Raw genomic sequence first — 19,543 nt, 5'->3', positions numbered from 1 at the left:
TGTATAATTAGCTTAAATAAGAATAAGCCTTGAATCGCTTTGATTTCCCAAACCACAGTACTGATGTCACTCATTCAAATTCCCTTGTCCTGACGTTTGACCTTGGTGGCTCGGGTGACGGCAGCCCTCCGCAGCAGTGGCAGTTTGCTTGTCTAGAGTACCCTAGCCAGGTCAGAACCAATGCCTGGGACTCAGCCCATGCACACCATTGCCACGCAGTGAGCGAGTCCTGGCTATTGGGCAGCCTGAGAGAAAGATCACCACCTCCCCACCATGGTGAGTATGCCATGAGGGAATCTCGGAAATGGGATTAGGCCTCTGGCCCCGCTCTGCAGCCACCACCTTGTGGCAGCAGGAAACTGGGGGATAATAGTTCAACATTGCTGGCTCAGGTGGGCAGCCCGTTGGCAAGCTCTAGAGTTTTGGGGGGGGAGGGGTATGTAATTGCTGCCTAGAGACATGCATGGATAATGCGTGTGTGAGTGTAGGTGGGGGAATGAATCCTGGATGACTCCCAACAAATGGGTCAGTGAACTTACTGGCAAGTTTAGGGACTGAGACCTGGTGGTTTGGAGGGCAGAGTCCATATGATCTATTCTGGTCAGACTGATTCATCAGCCAACATGGGAGTCCTGAGATGGGTTGTTAGCATAGAACATCGCTGACTGCCACATGCCAGTCCACATGAAAGCTATGACTGAGGACCTGTCTGGCAGGGTTGGATGCCACTACCTGACTAAGTGCTGGAACAAGGGTGAGTCACATGAGCAAGGGTCATGACACCAACCAGCATGCGAGAGAACCATGTTCGGGGGTACATTTTGCAAGGGATAAATGGGCCCAACCCTGTGGAAATACAAGTCCCCCTGGTTAGCTTAAGAGTTGGGGTGATGATGGGCTGAGCTAGGAACAACTAGGGAACCCACCGACACTCATGGGAGCTGGGGCTGGTGACAGCATGGGCAGGTCCAGACTGCAGCACCACCCGCACGTGCATCCTACCACAGGGTGTGAGGCAACATCCTCCAGCTCATACAAAGGCTAAGATGGAGTGGCAGGCTATGCCAGGCAAGGACTTAGCACCTGCTAATGCATGTGAGCTCAGGTTGGACAGTGAACTGAGTGGGGGAACCTGGGAACTTGGGGAACATATTAGGGGTCACAGCTCCTGCTGGTGAGCACATGTTTCAGGCCTGGGTGATGGCAGTCTGAGCAGGATAACTCCAACTGTTGGCTAATGTGTGGGTTGGCTTTGGAGGGGGGCAACCAGGCAGGGCCAAGCCAACCTTTCCTCACCGGAAAGAGCAGAAACCAGGCCGGAACACAGGTCAAGCTCAGGTAGGCTGTCACACCTAACAGGTTGCATGAGACTGGGAGGGGAGCAGACGGAGCAGCGCCAGGTTCCAGCACCCGCCAGTGAGTGGTGGGACTTGGTTTAGGCTGAGTCAGGCTACGGCATCCAAAGGCAAAGGTCATGACAGGTGTGGGACTAGGCCAAGTTGGATCAGAGCATCCACTGCCATGTGCAAGATCTATAGGTGGGAACACACCTAGTTGTGGAGCTAAGGGGACGCCCTGGCTGGGCTATGGTTCCCATTGGTAAGCACGGGACTGGAATGGAAGCCATGTTCTGGTCTGGATATGACAGCAGCATAGCTTGGCACAAGTGTGGACTGGGGTTGGGTGCTCCAGATTGAGCTAGACCCCAGCACCTGCTGGTACTTATGAGGACCAGGGTAGGTGTAGGACTGGCTAGGTTAGGATTTTGCCCCTGATGAGCCGGGTGTGAGCTGTGTCTGAGTGTGAACCAGGCTAGCTGGGCTGTAACACCCAACAATAATAACCAGAATGGGTTGAAGGCTGGTCAGGAAAGGCCATTGTTTCTGCTAGATCAGAAGGTGGACTGAGTAGGGCTGGCCCATGGACCCACCCGTATGCATGAGATCTGGCATTGGGAATGGTTCTGATAGAGGAGCCTGGGAAACTCCTCTGTCAGGACACAGTCCATGCAGGTGTGAGTGCAAGAACCACGATAGGGTGCAGCCCAGACCAGGCCAGGGAACGGTATGCAGCAGGATACATTTAGCACAGGTTGGGGGAGAATCAGGCAGAACCAGTTCACATCAGTCGCTGGCAAATCTGAGCACCAGAATGGAGTGTAGGTCGGGCCAGGTCCAGTTGCAACACACACCAGTACACATGAGGGCTTGGACTGGGTGCTGGCTGGGCTGGGCCGGGCTGGGCTTTAGGTAACTCGACCAACCTGAGCTGGAATTGAGGGTGGGCCAGGCCAGGCCAGGCTACAGCACCCAACCAGCACATGCAAGACCCGGCAGGGAAGGAGTAAAGCTGGTAGGGGGAATGTGGAGGGCTCCCCTGCTGGAACACCACTCCCACTAGAAAGCATAAGTTGAGATTGGGGCAGACCAGACAAGGCAGGGCTACAACACCCATGAGCCTCATGTGAGCTAGATCAGGGAAAAGCCAGGCTGGGTTGACTGTCCCTATTGGTGCAAGCATAAATCAGAGTAGGTTAAGCTCTAACTTCAGACCAGAAGTGGTCTCCCCAAGAAACTGTTCAACCCATCTGGACAATAAGTAGCTGGACTCTATGCTTGGTATATGTTTGCAAGGAAAGAATCTTGATTGAATTTGAACTGTAATACTGCATCAAGGTGGAGGAATCCACCAGGGGGGAGAGAAGGGGGAGGAGGCGTGGGGGGATTTCCAGAGCCTATGAAACTGTCACATAATGCAAAATAATTAAATATATATATATATATATATATATATATATATATATATATATATATAAATCAGAGTAGGTTAGAGTTGGTTGGGCTTTGCTGCAGCATCAGCTGGCAGAGGCTGGCACTGGGGGCTAATTCTGTCTAGTTAAACTGCAGAACCACCTGGAGAGTGTACGATCCAGGAGTGGGAGTTGGCCCATTAGGGAAATAGTGGGGATCTCCCACTTGGGTTACCACTCCCATTGGAGAGCATGAAAACCAGGACTGGGGCAAACATGGCTGAACACAATGGCACCCGCCAGTATGTGTGTGGGCTGGACAGCAGTGTTGGTTGGGTTTAACTAGGCTTCAATGCCCATTGACATGTACGAGAGCTAAATGGGATGCGGAACAGACTGAACAAGTCTGCGGTACATACTGGCAAGCATGGGAACCAGGGTAGGAGGCAGGCCTGGTGGGAGTTATGGGGAGTCACCCTGGCTGCAGCTCCCACTGGTTTGCATGAGGGCCAAGTGTGAGGTGGGCAGAATCAGGCTGCACTGCAACACCCATTGGTTCTTGTGGAAGATAGGGCTGGAAATAGAACTGACCCAGCAAATGCAACCATCAACATATGCATAAGCTGATTGGGGTGATGGACTATGTCAGACCCTGTACTGATATGTACACACAGGAATCAGATCTGGGATCACCTCAGACGAAGTTTCTTTGGAGATCCCTCCAGTGGAACTGCTGAACAACCATGAAGAGAAGTGCAGGTTCCATGGGCTGAAAATGGAGTGCAAGTGTCAAAGCTAAGCCTCCTCAGAGGCTCAGATGAAACAGTACACAGCAAATCCAAGTGCACATGGAGGATATGGCAGTCCATTGGAGCCTGCAGAGGACACCTGGTACCACAACAGAGGACAGAGGACAGAACAAATCAGTCAACCAACCCCACCATGTGTTGGCAGTGAAAATCTGGGCTAACAGAAACTCTAAGGTGGACTATGTCAGCCAGTGGATTCTGTATAGATTTCATCATGCTTGAAAAGGCAAGACTGGCAGCAATTCAGAACTGTTGAACTATAAAAACCGCTTGAGCAGGATCCTTGGAGCATGCCCCACATCGGGGACCCTGGGATGGGTGGGAGACTGGCGGGGCTTCTCCCTTTATCTCACCCCTTGCCCCAGATCTAGAAAAAAATAATGTTGAAACAATGGTCTTCCCCACTTTCCTGTAGTCCTTGACCCTTTGTACCCTAATCAACTATGCAAAAATTTATAAAACAAAAAAATTATTAAAAAAAACAAATGGAGGCCAGCACTACAGGTAAAGCCATCACCTGCAGGAGTGCCAACATCCCATATTGGTGCTGGTTAGACTCCCTGATGCTCCACTTCCAGTCCACTCCCTGTAAATGCATCTGGGAAAGCAATCAGGACAGACCAACTCCTCGGGCCTCTGTACCCACAGAAGCTCACGGTTCCTGGCTTTGGATCAGCCCAGCTCCAGCCTTAGCACTATTTAGGGAGTGAACCAGCAGATGAGAAATCTCTTTCTGTCTTTCTTCTCTGTAATTCTGCCTCTCAAATAAATAAATAAATAAAAATTTTTAATGTGATATGAACCTTTTTTCTCTCAGTATTAACGGATTCAGAAATTATTCCCAACAAGGGAAGCGCTCGTGTAACCCCTGCACTGCTGAATGGCCTCCAAGTTCAAGATTTTCATCAACTCCAAACACATCTGACATTAGTCCACTTTCTTCAGATTATTCAGCTGAGTGCTCGAGAGGATTCCTGAGAGAATTGCATACAGTCTAGTAGGGGATATTAGACAAGCAGCTGGATAACCTTAATGGAAAATGAGCAAAATTACACAAGGAAATCACAGATAAAGGTCCAAGATAGATTGTGACACATTAAGCACTGCTTAGTAACCACTTCCTTGCTATAGCAATGAAAGAAGAGGTTGCTCCAGCTGCAGGACCAGGAAAGCTTTGGCATTAGTGCTCAACCCTGAAGAAAATGAAGAGTTGTAACTTGCAGACATGGGTGAGGAGGCAATTAGAGGTGAGGAATTTTTTGGAAAGAGTAAATCACAAGGAGTGACCTGTTAACTATCAGTAAGCACAATATTTCTCAACTTCCTTGATTATAGGCATCACTGGGGTGCTTGTTAAAAATATGGACTCCTAGCTCCACCTTATATATCTGAGTCAGATCCAGAGAAAGAGTACCTGAATGTTTAACGTGGACTTCCTGGGTATACTTGTAATGAAGAAGTGTGGGAAACACTAATGAAAGATCTCAAATCTACTCTAAGAAATAAAATTGTTATGTATCTCAATGGGCAAAACAGGAGGAAGTGGGCTGTCACTTCTGTAAAAGTTTGGTATAGAATAAGAAAGACTCTAATTAAAGGTTTCTAAACACTGGAAGAGGCTTTTATGAGAGTTGGAATTGCTGGTGCTAAGAAGCTTTTAAAATGGAGGTGATCACCATTTTCCCTGGAGGAGCTGGCATTACACAGTGGACAGACACCTGATTATTTGGGAATCATTTGCAACTTGTGAGAAACTAAAACCCATCCCAGGTAGCATAAATGAATGGAGTTTACTGTAAGGACACAAGAGAATGTCAAAGAGCCCAAAGAGAACCAGAGCCAGACTTCAGGGAAACCAAGAAACTACTAACGTTTTTGCCCTTCTTTCACTCTGCTATCTTTAGGATCAACTATTCTTTTATCACTGCTCCTCTCTTTACATGTGTTTAATTATCTTCTCTCCTCAGATTAGTTTATCAATTTAATCATCCACTTAGCCACAGCAGTCTTATCCTTCAAGTCAACATAACACCCCAAATACTAAAAGTGAACTGATGCAATCTCTATAAACCAATTCTATATTCTTCCAGGTGATCAAACCTGATTGATTCATCATAAGTCACATGCCCATACATGATGGCATATTGGCTAACAGTGTTCCTTTTTGACTGAGGATGCCCCAAACACTCAAGGAAAAGGATGTGCTTGAGAGGGAAAAAAAATGAAGATCCACCTACATAAGAATAGATCAAATTATCACTCTGTTAAATTATATTTTAATTCAAAATCAGTAGTGAGGTGTTTCAACAATTCATTTTCTTAAAAATTATGCATCCGGGGATGGCATTGTGGCATACCAGGTTAAGCTGCAGTCTGCTGTACCTTGTTGGCACTGGTTCCCCTGTTGGCTACTGCAGAGTCAATACAGCTCCCTACTATTTGTGTCTAAGAAAACAGCAGAAAAATGCCCCCAGGGACATATGTTTCTGTATCCATATTGGATACCTGGAAAAATCTCCATGTACCTGGCTTTAGCCTGGAGCTATTGTGATCATTTGGGGAATCAACCAGCAAATGGAAGATTTTCTCTCTCTCTTCTTCTCTCCCTCCTTCTTTCTCCCTCTCTCCCTCCATCCCTCCCTCTTTACCTCTCTTACTCTATCTCTCCCTTTTCCTCTCATTCTCTCTTACTCTGTGTGTATGTGTGTGTGTGTGTCCCATCTCTGTTATTATGCCTTTCAAATAAAAATAAATCTTTTTTTTAAAAAAAGCCACACATTTGGATTAGTTTTAAAACTTCTGAAAAGATTCACTGTTGCAATGCCACTGAGAAGCACTTATCGACAACCAATGGCCTGGTTTGCTTTCAGAAGCTCCAGGATCATACAAATCTTCATCCAGGGAAATGCTGCGTCTATAAACTCAACCTAAGCAGCATTTGCTGAACTTCCTCAAACTGTGATGACCTAATTTCTGTCATAATAAAACCCATGTGCTTCAAAGTAAATCCAATATGTATCCTTAATTAATTTTCACTGAAGTCATCTGAATATTGATTAAGGTATCTGAAGTCCAGAGAGCCTCATCTCTTTAAATGAAGAAGATTTATTTTTACCCTGGCACATAAAGCTTGAACACAATGGTTCTCCTGCTTAAACTTGATTGGTCCTTTGGTACCCAGGGGATTTAAAACTACATTTATTCATAGGGTAAGTTTTCATTGATTTAAGAAGAAAAACTGCTCTCCTTGTAACCCATAAATAGGTGGTGTAAATGAAGACCCAAATAACAAAATTGAGATGTAATTCTATCCAGAGATTTTTGTATCATCATAAATGAAAAGGGAAAGTGTTGTCTAGTCACAAGTGTAAAATATGCCTCAAAATATGTACAAGGTCCCAGCACCTAAAAACTCACTTTCACTTGCTTCTGACAGGCTCAATTGATTGTCCTCCCTGCTCATACTATTATCCTCTTCTGTAACCTCCTTCTAATCATTGTCTCCTCCAAAAATATTTTTCTCCAATCCCAGAATATGAGTTACCACTGACCAATGACACTAGGATTTATAGGGTTCTACTTTTGCATATAAGCTTGTTTTAGCATCTCACATTACTTTGAGGTTCCAAGAAAGAAACACACCGGAAGAAAACTCTTTCCTTTATTAAAACATTCCACAGAGGAAACCAGCCAAGGAAATTGCATAAAAGACCAGAAGCAAAGGAGGTGTTCAGTATTTTTTCCAAAGCTGCACTTTTTGCACTCTGACCTCCAGCGTTTTGAAAGGCAAGCAGATTATTTATCTTGAGCTGTCAGTTTCTACAGATTCCGCCACTTTTCTAGAGTTCTCTTCTTCCACAATCAGGCTAATCCTACACACAGACACAAACTTAGAAGACTCTTGGCCACTAAAGAGGCAGAGAGAGACTGACTAGAAAGTTCTGGGGGACAAGCCCAGATGGAAATTTGAGGATGATCCTCTCTAGGCTGTGATAGACACAGAAGCAAACTCTCAAGCAGAAACACAGCAGCCTTCAAAATAAAATGGGTCACGTACTTCCTTAAAAACTTTTTATTGAGATGAAATTCACCTAACAATCAACCATTTCAAGGTTTGCAGGTCAGTGACATTTAACGCTCACAATGTTGCTGAAACATCCTCATCACAGAAGAGCCACCTGAGTAATCACTCTTAAACCCCTCCTCTTTCATCCTCTGCTTTCTAACCTTAAAGAATTATCTGTTTTGGATTTATCATAAAAAGGAAACACAAAATGTGCTTTCATCATATTTTAGCATAATGTTTTGGGGAGTCATCCCAGTTGCACCATGCATCAATACTTCATTTTTATCACCAGACAAGTGTATATACTGGATTTTGTTGATCCATTGGTCTATTGATAGACAGTTGGCTTCTTTCTACATCTTCACCATCATGAGTAATACTCCTGTAAACAATGGTATACAAGTTTCTGATAAGTGAAAACAATACTTATGACCCCTCCAAAGGAAGGTAAAGTATTGTTAATGTAGTAACACAACACACATTCCTCAACAAGTTGCAAGGGTATACAGTAGAGCACACTTGAAGGATGACTCAAAGGCAGTAAAGGAATAATTTCTTTGCCATATATCAAATTGAGAAACTCCAGAAGCCAGTTGTATTACATGAATCCACTTAACGGGGAGCTTATTTTCCCAAATATAACCAATGGAGATAAAACTGACCACGCTGCTATAAAGTAATAAAGAAATGTCCACGCTGCTATAAAGTAATAAAGAAATGTGAGCAACTTTAGAGATGACCTAATAGTGCTTACAATGATTAATAAATTGACATCACTGAGTTTGAGCTCTGTCTGATCACCTGCCTCGATGTAAATGTGTAATAGAGTGGGAACTGGGATTCAGAACAATTGTCTATGATTTTCTGTGAAGTTTGTTCTTGTTGCTACTTTTGTTGCTTAAAAGAGGGCAGGAGTCTACACAGCTGCAGGAATTGTGTGAGCATTTGAGGACTGTCAAATTCTTCAGAGATGGATTTTATTGTGATCATATGGAGAATTCCTCCCACTGCACCAGCACATTACCACATGCCCACCGAGCACTGCATCTCTTCTGCCTTAAAGTGATCCTGTCATGGGGGAGACACATGGAGCCAATCTGCCTCAAGTTAATCTGCAGCTTTGCATGATCTACAAGCAATAAGGTAAGAATAGCAACATCTTAACAGGCACAGCAGCAAGACACAGTTCACCTCTGTTAAGGATATTTGTCCCAGAGTGAAATCTCTGGTTTTTGGAGGGGAGGGAGATGGTGGGGAGAGGCAATGGCCTTAATTTTGTAAATGTTCAGTAGAAGAAGATTCACACTTTTCTTTCCAAAACTTTCTGGAGCTTCAGCAATAGTATATTCTGTATCAGTAGAGATACTACTGGCAGCAAACAAATAAATAAAGATCATTTAGGGAAAACAGGAGATAGAGCAGATGCTGGAAGAAAACCGACATCTGCTCTTGCTCACAGCATTCAATTCGGCCCACCTCGGAGGACCCCCCACCCCTGCTCTGAAGTTCACAGAGGAGCTGAGCTCTCCTTGAACTCATCATGCCGACACTGAGGATCCAACAAGTGTTGAAAAGTAATGTGGAGGACCTCCTTGAGGCACACACTGTGAACAGAGGCTGCAAGCACTTCAGTTCTCTTTGCTCAGAAATCAAATGGCAGCTCTTGCCAACTCCCTGGCTTTGAGGACAAGCTTTGAGGAAAACTATTCATGAATATTTCCCATGTTGGAGATAAATTCTGAATTGCTCCAGTACACCATGAAGGAAATATTTATGAAGATAAATAAATCCAACCAATCACTCTTTACTCTAGGAACACTGACAATTTCCTCTCCATTATAATGCCCTCAGGGATAGGGATACCTCAGAAACAGCATATATGTAGGTGTATATTGCTTGTTCTCCAGAGAAAAGATGCAGAAAAAAGTCTTGGAATTCAAATTCAATTAATCCTCAAAATACATATGACACAATTCTCATGCATTCTTTTTACAAAATATAAAAGGATATTCTCACTAAAATACAAAAATACAAAAAACAAAGAAAGTCCACTAAAATCCTTGATTTTAGCTTTCATTGTAAAAATACACAATTCAAATTTTAACTTAGCCATTTTTTTTTTAAAAGATTTGCCTATTTCTGTTACAAAGTCAGATATACAGAGAGGAGGAGAGACAGAGAGGAAGATCTTCCATCCAATGATTCACTCCCCAAGTGAGCCACAATGGTCGGTGCAATGCCGATCCGAATCCGGGAACCAGGAACCTCTTCCAGGTCTCCCACACGGGTGCAGGGTCCCAAAGCCCTGGACTGTCCTCGACTGCTTTCCCAGGCCACAAGCAGGGAGCTGGATGGGAAGTGGAGCTACCGGGATTAGAACCGGTGCCCATATGGGATCCCGGGGCGTTCAAGGCGAGGGCTTTAGCTGCTAGGCCACTCCGCCAGGCCCTAACTTAGCAGTTTTTAAGTGTGCAGTTCACTGCTGTTCAATATAGTCACACTGATGGGCAACTCACCTCTAGAATTTTCTTAGCTTGTAAGACTGAACCTCAGGGTGGGCATTTTGCCTGGTAGTTAAGACACATATTTGGGATGCTCTCATCCCATGTTGAGGTTCAAGATCCAACGTGGCTCTCAATTTCAACTTTCTGCTGACACCCATCCTGGGAGGCAGCAGGTGATAGGTCAAGGTCAAATTGTTGTGTCCCTGCTACCCACATGGGAGACCAGCTGAGCGTCTGGCTCCTGGCTTTGTCCCAGTCCAGCCCCCAACCATTTTAAACATTTGGAACATTTGGAGAGGGAACAATCTAATATTTCTCTCTCTCTCTCTCTCTCTCTCTCTCTCTCTCTCTCTCTCCACATATCTACACCTCAACTAAGATAAATAAAACAATTTAATTAAAAACAAAACCTTACAAAAGCCTAAACTAAGACTATGCTGAGTTATTTACCCTTTAATCTCTCAAACCAATAGGAAGCCCCATTATGATTTCTGTTTCTAGGAGTTTATAGTCCCTGACATTTAAAACTAGAAAGAATTTTAAATTAAGGCCTTTCATATTTAGCTGAGTAAACCAAGCAATAGAATATCTAAGCAACCGATTAAAGATGGAATGATGGAGCTACATAAGCCCAAATCCAGTTCTATCTTATCCCATCAACCAAATCAATGCTCATTTACATACAAAATGAATAAACTGGCTCCATAACTCCAAAGAGGAGTTTTCCAGGCCTGTGTGTACAGTGAATTAATGCAATGCAAAGAAGCCACTAAGGCATTCCCAAGGATATTGTTGGGAGCAAGATGACATATGGTGAGGAATTCCACACCGTAGAGACAGGATGTCTGGGTTCAAATCTCACTTTGGGCATCCTTGGACAAGTTGCCAAATTGCTCTCTGCCTCAATTTTTCAATGCAAAAAAATAAAAGTGATTGTGGCAACCACTTTACAAGGTTGTAGTTGAAGAGAAAAATCTCTTCACATAGTTCTGGGCCAATGACAACCCAGTTATGGGGCTAAGAAAACAAGTTCCCAAAGTGTGGAGCTTTAGCAAGCTGAGCACTTCAAAATCAAGGAGACTGAAAACAGTCAAAAGCAGCCACAGAACCAAAAGCTCTCTCACCCTCCTGCATTCCAATCTTTCCCCCTTTCTCTCCTCCATAGTGAATCCTAGAAATCATGTTTTCTCTTATCCAAGATGGGTTGTAGGAACTGGAAACCTTCTCCCTCAAACCAAACAATGAAACCTAGAAGATCACTCTCTTATCAAGTCTCCCTTGAAGACTTTCATTCCAGTAGAGTCCTGCTCCATACCTAGGAAGAAGGAAAAACAGAGATATCCAATGGAATTCCAGACATTTCAATAGGCTCACCTAGGAACAAAGGACCATCCACACTTGATGAAGTCACTGTTCTGTATTTGACCTTGATCATGCTTTCTGAACGTGTGAAGAGCTGGAGAGAAGCACAGGACAACAGCAACACAGTCAACTGGGACAAGTATAGAAGGGACTTGGATTCTGGTTCTGAACTAGTAGCAATGTGCCCCAGTCTGGTGATAACCCAACAATTTTAAGCCTTGTTTCTTTTTTTTTTTTTAATTTAAATTTTTATTTTTATTGATTACATTGCATTATGTGACACAGTTTTATAGGCACTGGGATTCCCCCCACCCCTCCCCAATCCCCCCCATGGTGGATTCCTCCACCTTGTTCCATTACCACAGTTCAAATTCAGTTGAGATTCTTTCATTGCAAGCATCTACCAAGCATAAAGTCCAGCATCTCATTGTCCAGATAAGTTCAATGGCTTCTTGGGGAGACCATCTCTGGTCTGAAGAGACAGAGCTGGCAGAGTATCATCCCGATCAATTAAAAGCCCCGACATTACATCAGTAACAATTTATAACGTTACGGAATTAGTTGACATGGTATTGAGTAACCAATATGTTAAAAGAGAAAAAGAAAAAAAAAAAAGAATGCAAGTTGTGAACCACATCCTATGACTTCTACATTGACATTTCAATTATTAGTTTATATACAGCTGGGTTCTATACACCTTAAAATGGCCATAGATTACTATTCAGCTGTCTCGTGTCTATTTTAATTTTAGTATTTAGCAGTTCATAGCATTGAAGCATTATTTTGCTGAGCCTGGCTGTTTTTCGGGTATAACTCTAACAAGACATATGTCAACAATTTAAGTGAACAGTTTTAGGAGGGGTGTGCAGAGAAATCTTCAATACCCCAGTGAGGAGTAACTAATCTTTGCGTCCCACCGAGTTGTAAGCGCATCCCCGCTGGCCATTTCCTGTCTGTTTCTAAGCTTTCCTTGTTGTTCTTTAATATTCTGGTTTTTGTTTGTTTGTTTGTTGTGAGGGATTTCTGGAGCGATCCTGATGGTCATTGCCAGAGAGGGTGGGGACCCAAAGTCAGAACCAGCCTTGTTTCTTAAATCAACTAATGCCCAGAGCACATTTTGAGAACCACTATCTGCAGAAATCTACCCTTAACTACCCACAGGATTAAAAAATAAATGGGGTAAGACCAACATACTCAGTTTTATGTCTAGTTTACACATTCAAAACACAAATAATCCACAGATGACAAATTTCTCAACTATACCACAGCAATGATTTATATATCTTATAATATTATTATTGCCTCTGATTGTGTGAAATAAAGCACTGCACTCATTTAAGTTTTTCTGTCTAAATAATATAAACTCGTTGCATTCATGCCAGACAATTGAGTAGCCCACCTTGATATCTCTGTAAGCAATACATGCTCCTTTAAAATATCCTATTGTTGAAAGATAAAATGCACTGAAATAATTTGGAGACAAATTTAAACATGTTGGGCAACAAAATATGCAGACAGCTGCTTGGTATGCAATTAAAATACCATTGATGGAAACCACTGGCTTTGGCAATGGTAAAAGAAAATACATTTTTCTTTTAAGAAACCAAATTCTAGCTGGCATTCCACTTTAGTAAAATGAGACAAAGGCCTTAAATGGCTCCTAGTGAGCCTTTCACCTGATCATCACCCTGTCCCTGGTCGGCCACTGGCAGACTATGCAAAGGAGAGTCAGAGACAGTTCTGGAACAGAAGCAGAAAGTTCCTCACCCCTGATGCTCAGAAACCACAATCAGAACACACAAGAGTTCCTCAGATCTACACATTGTCCACACCTGCCTCTAGGAACAAGTTGTAAGAGCTGGCCTTGGATCTGAACTCATGAGCCCTCTTTAGTTTCCTAGATGGGACACATTTAAGCAAAAATGAACTGGATGGCAACCAGCGCATAATATCCTTTCAAGATGGCCCATCACATAGTTTCTGCCCCCTTTAGTACATTCTAAAAGCTCTAAAAGATCAGATTCCAGTTAATGAAGAACAAAGTCAGTTTATTGCATAGTAACACCAAATCATAGCCAAAAGAAAGTCCTATCAACAATATTTTTATTTGATAGAAAATGTCATCTTAGAAACCCCAATGTGGAAAAAAAAATGTTCCAAGGGTGTTGCTTGAGTGGTTTGGATAGTTCCAAGACACTCTTGGTTTCACTGCTCCAAGACTGAGAAAATCCTTCAAAGTTCTATTGGCTGACAGAGTCCACCCCAGTGCCTCCATTCACCCAGATATCTGCTGCCAAAGCTTGTCCATAAGAATTGTCCAATCTGTTCTGTTCTCCATCTTCTGCCATGGCACCCAATGTCCACTGCAGGCCTAAACAATCTGGCCATTATGTCCCCCTTATTCACTTTTGTGCACCATCCACTTCATAGGCATTGGCAGTAGAGAAGGCCCAGTCCCAACACATGTATTCCATGGTTGAATTTGACATTCTGTGATTCTCCCTGTGGCCAGAGTTTTGATTGCAGTGGTCCTGTTGGGGAGTTTCCTAAGAAATTTCACCTGGGATAACCCCAGATTTGACTCTAGCATGGGGCATACAGTACTGGGTCTGGTTCAGTCCATCACCCTTATCAGCCTATGCACACACTGGTGATTACGGTTGCCTGATCAGTTTCATCCCCAGCCCCACATTCCATGCAAACCTATGGATGTTGTGGCTTAGCCCAGAATGCCACAGACCTGGCCAGCAGGAATTGCAGCCTAGTTGGAGTGACATCCAATAACTCCCACCAAGCCCACCCACAACCTCAGTTCCTGCACATGCCAGTATGTGCAGAAAAGTAGTTTGGCCCATGCCCAGTTGCTCCATTTCTGATGCACCCTAATGTTAATATGCCTGGGAAAGCAACAAAAGGTGGTCCTCTGCACCCAGGTGGAAGCATTTATCTCATCCACTTTTCCCCATGCCTGGACCCCCACTACCCTTTTCATTAGTCTTCATGGGCCTTCATTCTTTCAGTTATCAACATCAAAAATAAAATAAAATAGGGCCCTGCGCGATGGTGTAGTGGTTAAAGTCCTCACCTTGCATTTCCCGGGATCCCATATGGGCGCCGATTCTAATCCCGGTAGCTCCACTTCCCATCCAGCTCCCTGCTTGTGGCCTGGGAAAGCAGTCGAGCATGGCCCAGGGCTTTGGGACCCTGCACCCGTGTGGGAGACCTGGAAGAGGTTCCTGGTTCCCAGCTTCGGATTGGCGCAGCTCCAGCCATTGCAGCCGCTTGGGGAGTGAACCATCAGATGGAAGATTTACCTCTCTGTCTCTCCTCATCTCTGTGTATCTGACTTTGCAATAAAAATAAAATAAATCTTTAAAAAAACTTTTAAAAAATAAAATAAATAGAAAATGTAAAACATAGGCAAAGTAGACCAATATAATGAACCTTTCAGGGATTACCTCGCTCCATATAATTGTCAGTTCTTGGCAATTGTTTTACATCTCTGACCTTGCCCTCCACCAACAGGGGTTAGTTAAGGAATCTCAGACATCACATAACCAGCTCCACAGATTTCTCTCTGTATCTCTATGGTAAGAGCTGATTTAAATATATAACTTTCCTTTTCATAAACGTCAAAATGGTTCTGTGACATCATCAAATGTCCAGTTAGTCTTCAAATTTTCCTGATTGTTCCAGACTTGTATATTGCATCTGATGATTCTCATAGCACAATCACTCTCTCCTTCTTTCTCTCTAAAATTTGCCATTGAAGGAACCACGCCTTTCTCCCTAGTTATTTCCCACAGTATGAGCTTTGTTGTTTGCATCCCCGTGGCGAACTCATCATGTTCCTCTTTCCCTGTACACTGTTAACTCTAGAGATTTGATTACATTCAAATTATAGTTTTATTGAAAAGAATATTTTATTAGTGTTAAAATGTCATTTTCAAAAGCCACTTGAAATCTGATTATCTCTCTTTTCTGTCATGTTTACAGCTCCTGAAGGTTTTTCTGAATTGCTTCATTGGCGCTTGCAAGATGGTTTTATTCAATTTTCATTCCTTTCTAATCGGAATATTCTAATCAGAAAAATGTTTCTGCATCAATGATCTGATATCTTGAGGTAAAGAAAAGAAAGTAAAACTTTTTTTTATTCTTTCCCTTTACCCTTTCAAAACAAAGCATTAGTTTTCTACTGTTCTCAAAAGCATTTATTGGTTTTAAATTTTTCTAAGTATTAGAAAATCATAAATTTTAAAGCATTTTCACATTTTAACCTATTTAAACTTTCATTCCGTTGTTAACCGATGCTCATCCCATTTTTAATCAGAATCCCTTCAAGTTGATTTTTTGGGGTCTTTTGTCATGATCTTGTACTCTTTAACACCTTGTTTTATGTTTCATAAAGATATTTCAGGCCCAACTTGAACAGTTTCTGCTACAGATCTATTCTGAAGACAGTTCTCTAAGAAACTTTTGTTCCTTTCACTGTGAAAGAGCGTTAAAGACTGACAGTGTGGGTGCTAGGGTTGCTCAGTGCTTCCGATTGATCATTTTCTTCTAGGACTTACCAACAATAAAAGCTAAAAAAATATTTCTAAGAGAAAATAGACCATGAATCTATACTAGTGTTTTTAGCACACATTGAGGACGATAGGGTTTTTATTTCCTGATGTTATATGTATATCTTTACTCTCCTATGATAAAAATTCTGGTTTTCCACTCTCTTTTACATAGCTACTTATTCTTTTTGTCCTGTAATATACATATATGAAAATTTCAAAATAGCAATACTATGACACTGAATTATGTGCTGAGTATAAATAACTTAGATTTTGTAAAGATCTTTTTTTCCTAAGGGATACACCAGTAAGAAGAAGCTTTTACAGCCAGGTTTTTGAAATATCTTGAAATGGTCCTTTGTCTGCTTATGTCACTAACTTGATACTCAGTAGGAGTCTATTTTGCTTTTTGTTATTTTTGCAGATTTCTTTTCTTAAAAATAAAATTATAATTGCATAAAATGTATACATGGCTCCAAAGTCATATCAACAAATCAAGACATAATTTAGAAAAATTTTTAAAGATTTTGAGTATCAGAACTGGCGGTGTAATGCGGTGGATAAAACCACTACCTGTGACACCAGCAGCCCATACAGGTACTGAGTTGCATATCAGATGTTCCACTTCCAATCCAGCTCCCTGTATTATCCTAGGAAAAGCAGCAGGATTTGACGCAACTGTTTTGGGGCCCTACCACCCATGTGACAGACATGAAAGAACCTCCTGGCTCTTGACTTGAGCCATACAGGAAGTGAGTCAGTAGATGGAAAGATCTCTCTCTGTGTGTAAACCTGACTTTCAAATTAAAAAGCAAATCTTTTTTAAAAATAAGCAATTTTTTGAGTATCCTTATTTTGTATTAGGATTTATATTAAAATACATTTGCATTCCTATCTGTTCACTTTTCTCATTCTTCCTTCTTTCACTCAACAGTGTAGTTGCAATATATACTAGAGATTTCTTCATAAAAGTAAATAAACATGTTCAACTGCTTTAATTTTTGATGATCACATAGTACTTCTAATTTAGTTGTAGTGACTTAGTATTCCATTTGAAGCCTATACCGTATGTATTTAAGTAATCCTCTGTTGGTGGACATAAGTTACTTCTGCCTTTTGGATTATGAATACTACTTTAATAAATGGTTGTATCCACAATTTGAGGCGTTTTTTATCTTTAGGGCAGGAATATTAATGGAGGATTAATAGGAATTAATGGGAGAATGCTAAATAATACTCTAAGTCCTAAAATTGATAACCATACTGTGAATACCACAAGCATGATCCTTGTTCTTAAGATATACACACTGATTATCAAATAATGATGTATACAACAGTGCTCATACAGTTCAAAAAATAGTATATACATAAATTTTGTCCATATGTAGGGAGTGTAGATAAAAAAAGTAGTTGTGATAAGATGTTACAAATAGGCGATGCGATTCTTGGGAAAAGTCATCCATTCAACTTTTATGTGAGTTTGAAATTGGTTCAAATTAACAAAACAAATAAAAATATTATTCACACACACGCACTAAGCTGTTTCTGTGTCATATTCTCTGAATCCACTTGCAAATGAGTTTATTCTGTTGAATTATTTATGAATTCTTATTTTAGAGTCTTCTTGGAAATTTTTGCATTTTTTCCTTCTTTACAGAAGTGTGTAATATTTTTATTGGGATTGCATTACATTTATAGGGTAGTTTAGCAAGGATTTACTCTTTCTAATGTTTAGTCATTCTTCCCAATAATTCGGTATACATTTCCATTTAATCAGTACATTTCTTGCCTGATGTTTTATAGCTCTTATCTGTGTTTTGACACTTTTTCTTTGCTTATTTTGCTTTTTTAAATGTAGTATTCTCCTCACTATGTCTTTTAAAATGGCTCAATATCACTTTCGAATTTCCCAAACAAAAAGGCTTGCAATCATTTTGCATTATCCTAAAACAGATATTTTCTAATCTATTTTTAGTAAATCATTGCTGATTGTGTTGTGAAATTCTCAAAACATATATAATAAAGTTCACTTTAATTAAAAATTGCAAATACATACTAAGGTTAGCACTGGGAGAGATAGAATAAAACCCCTGAAAACCAGTGCTTAGCTTGGTTACAAGTAATATCTGACAAATGACATCTTAAATCAGCAAAATGTGTATATCCACACCAAAAACAGAGGAAAAGGATTGAAACAAGTAATTTCATGATGAAGCATTAACGTAATTTTGGATTTATTAATAGCATCAACATACTGGGGAAAGTAAACATAAACTAATTCTTTAAGTAAAAGATAAGCATTTGTCCAGGTTTACTTAGTTCCATCCCATGGTGAAAGAACTGAGTTACAGAAAGGAGTTAAGTCTGAGAACTGAATAGAAACCCTCCATCGTGGTCAGACACCTCACAGCCTGACAATCCCATGGCTCTGCTTCCTCCTGTATATACCAAGCAATCTTTGGCGAGTGTAAGTACTTGGCAGCTCTCAAGTCTGAAGCTCTACCTCTACCACTAAAAACAAACCAATCCATCTTGTGGTCTATACCGCTGTCTGAAGTGAGCCCATGGGGAATACAGCCACCAGGTCTGGATCGCAGAACACAAATCCAGCACTGCCAGCCCATGACACTCCTGGGGACACCTCCTCAGTGGCTAACTTATGGCCTCTTAAATGCATGTGAGCTGTACTGGATGTCTGAGGGAGATTAAAAACCATAAAGTCAAATTAATGTGGTTTCATGTCTGTAAAGATGTTGGAAAACCCTATATTGCTTTAGCTCATGGATGAGGAAATAGTCAGCTTTTCTAAATCTATAAATGGATTCCCGAGAGAGAAGCTAGGTGGGCCACCAATTTTTTGAAATACATGGAAGATCCTCCCACAACAGGGCAGCTCAGAGCCCATGACACTAGTAAGCCAAGTATTGTACTGCCAAGAAGGAGCCTCAGTGCTGAGAACAGATTTTCCAAAATCATTTCGGTGAAAGGTGTTCGGGCTTTGTAACACTTTAAATTGTGGCAATTAGGTGGGGCTATTCTCCTGTAGGAGAGATTTAGTAATATCAACAGGAGCTCCACTTCAAAGTCACTAATTTGAAATTATTCTCCAGAGCAAGCCCTACCAGGTCCCCTCTATTCAAGGGAGGAAACACAACAGGATTAGGAAGCTTGACTGCCTGCCTAGAGTCTGACATTTTACATGGCCAAGCAAATGGTTTGCTACATTAAAAACCTTCTCAGACTAAAATTAATTCAAGAACAAACTTTTGATTCTGCTTCCAATTTGCTCGTGACTGTTCAATTTTCACTGAAAATTTCATCTTTTCATATATGCCCAACATATTTTCTACTTTATTTCTTCTCAGGATTCTTAACGTCAAAACTTTAAGAGTTTGATTACTACAAATAATGCTCAAATTATATTAAACCTATAAAACTAAAGTCTGGCTAAACCCATGGCTTTGCTAAAATAAATAAATGGTTTCATTAGC

This window comes from Ochotona princeps, chromosome 1, assembly GCF_030435755.1.
Source record: "Ochotona princeps isolate mOchPri1 chromosome 1, mOchPri1.hap1, whole genome shotgun sequence".
NCBI lineage: Eukaryota > Metazoa > Chordata > Mammalia > Lagomorpha > Ochotonidae > Ochotona > Ochotona princeps.
This window is presented reverse-complemented; position numbering follows the sequence as displayed.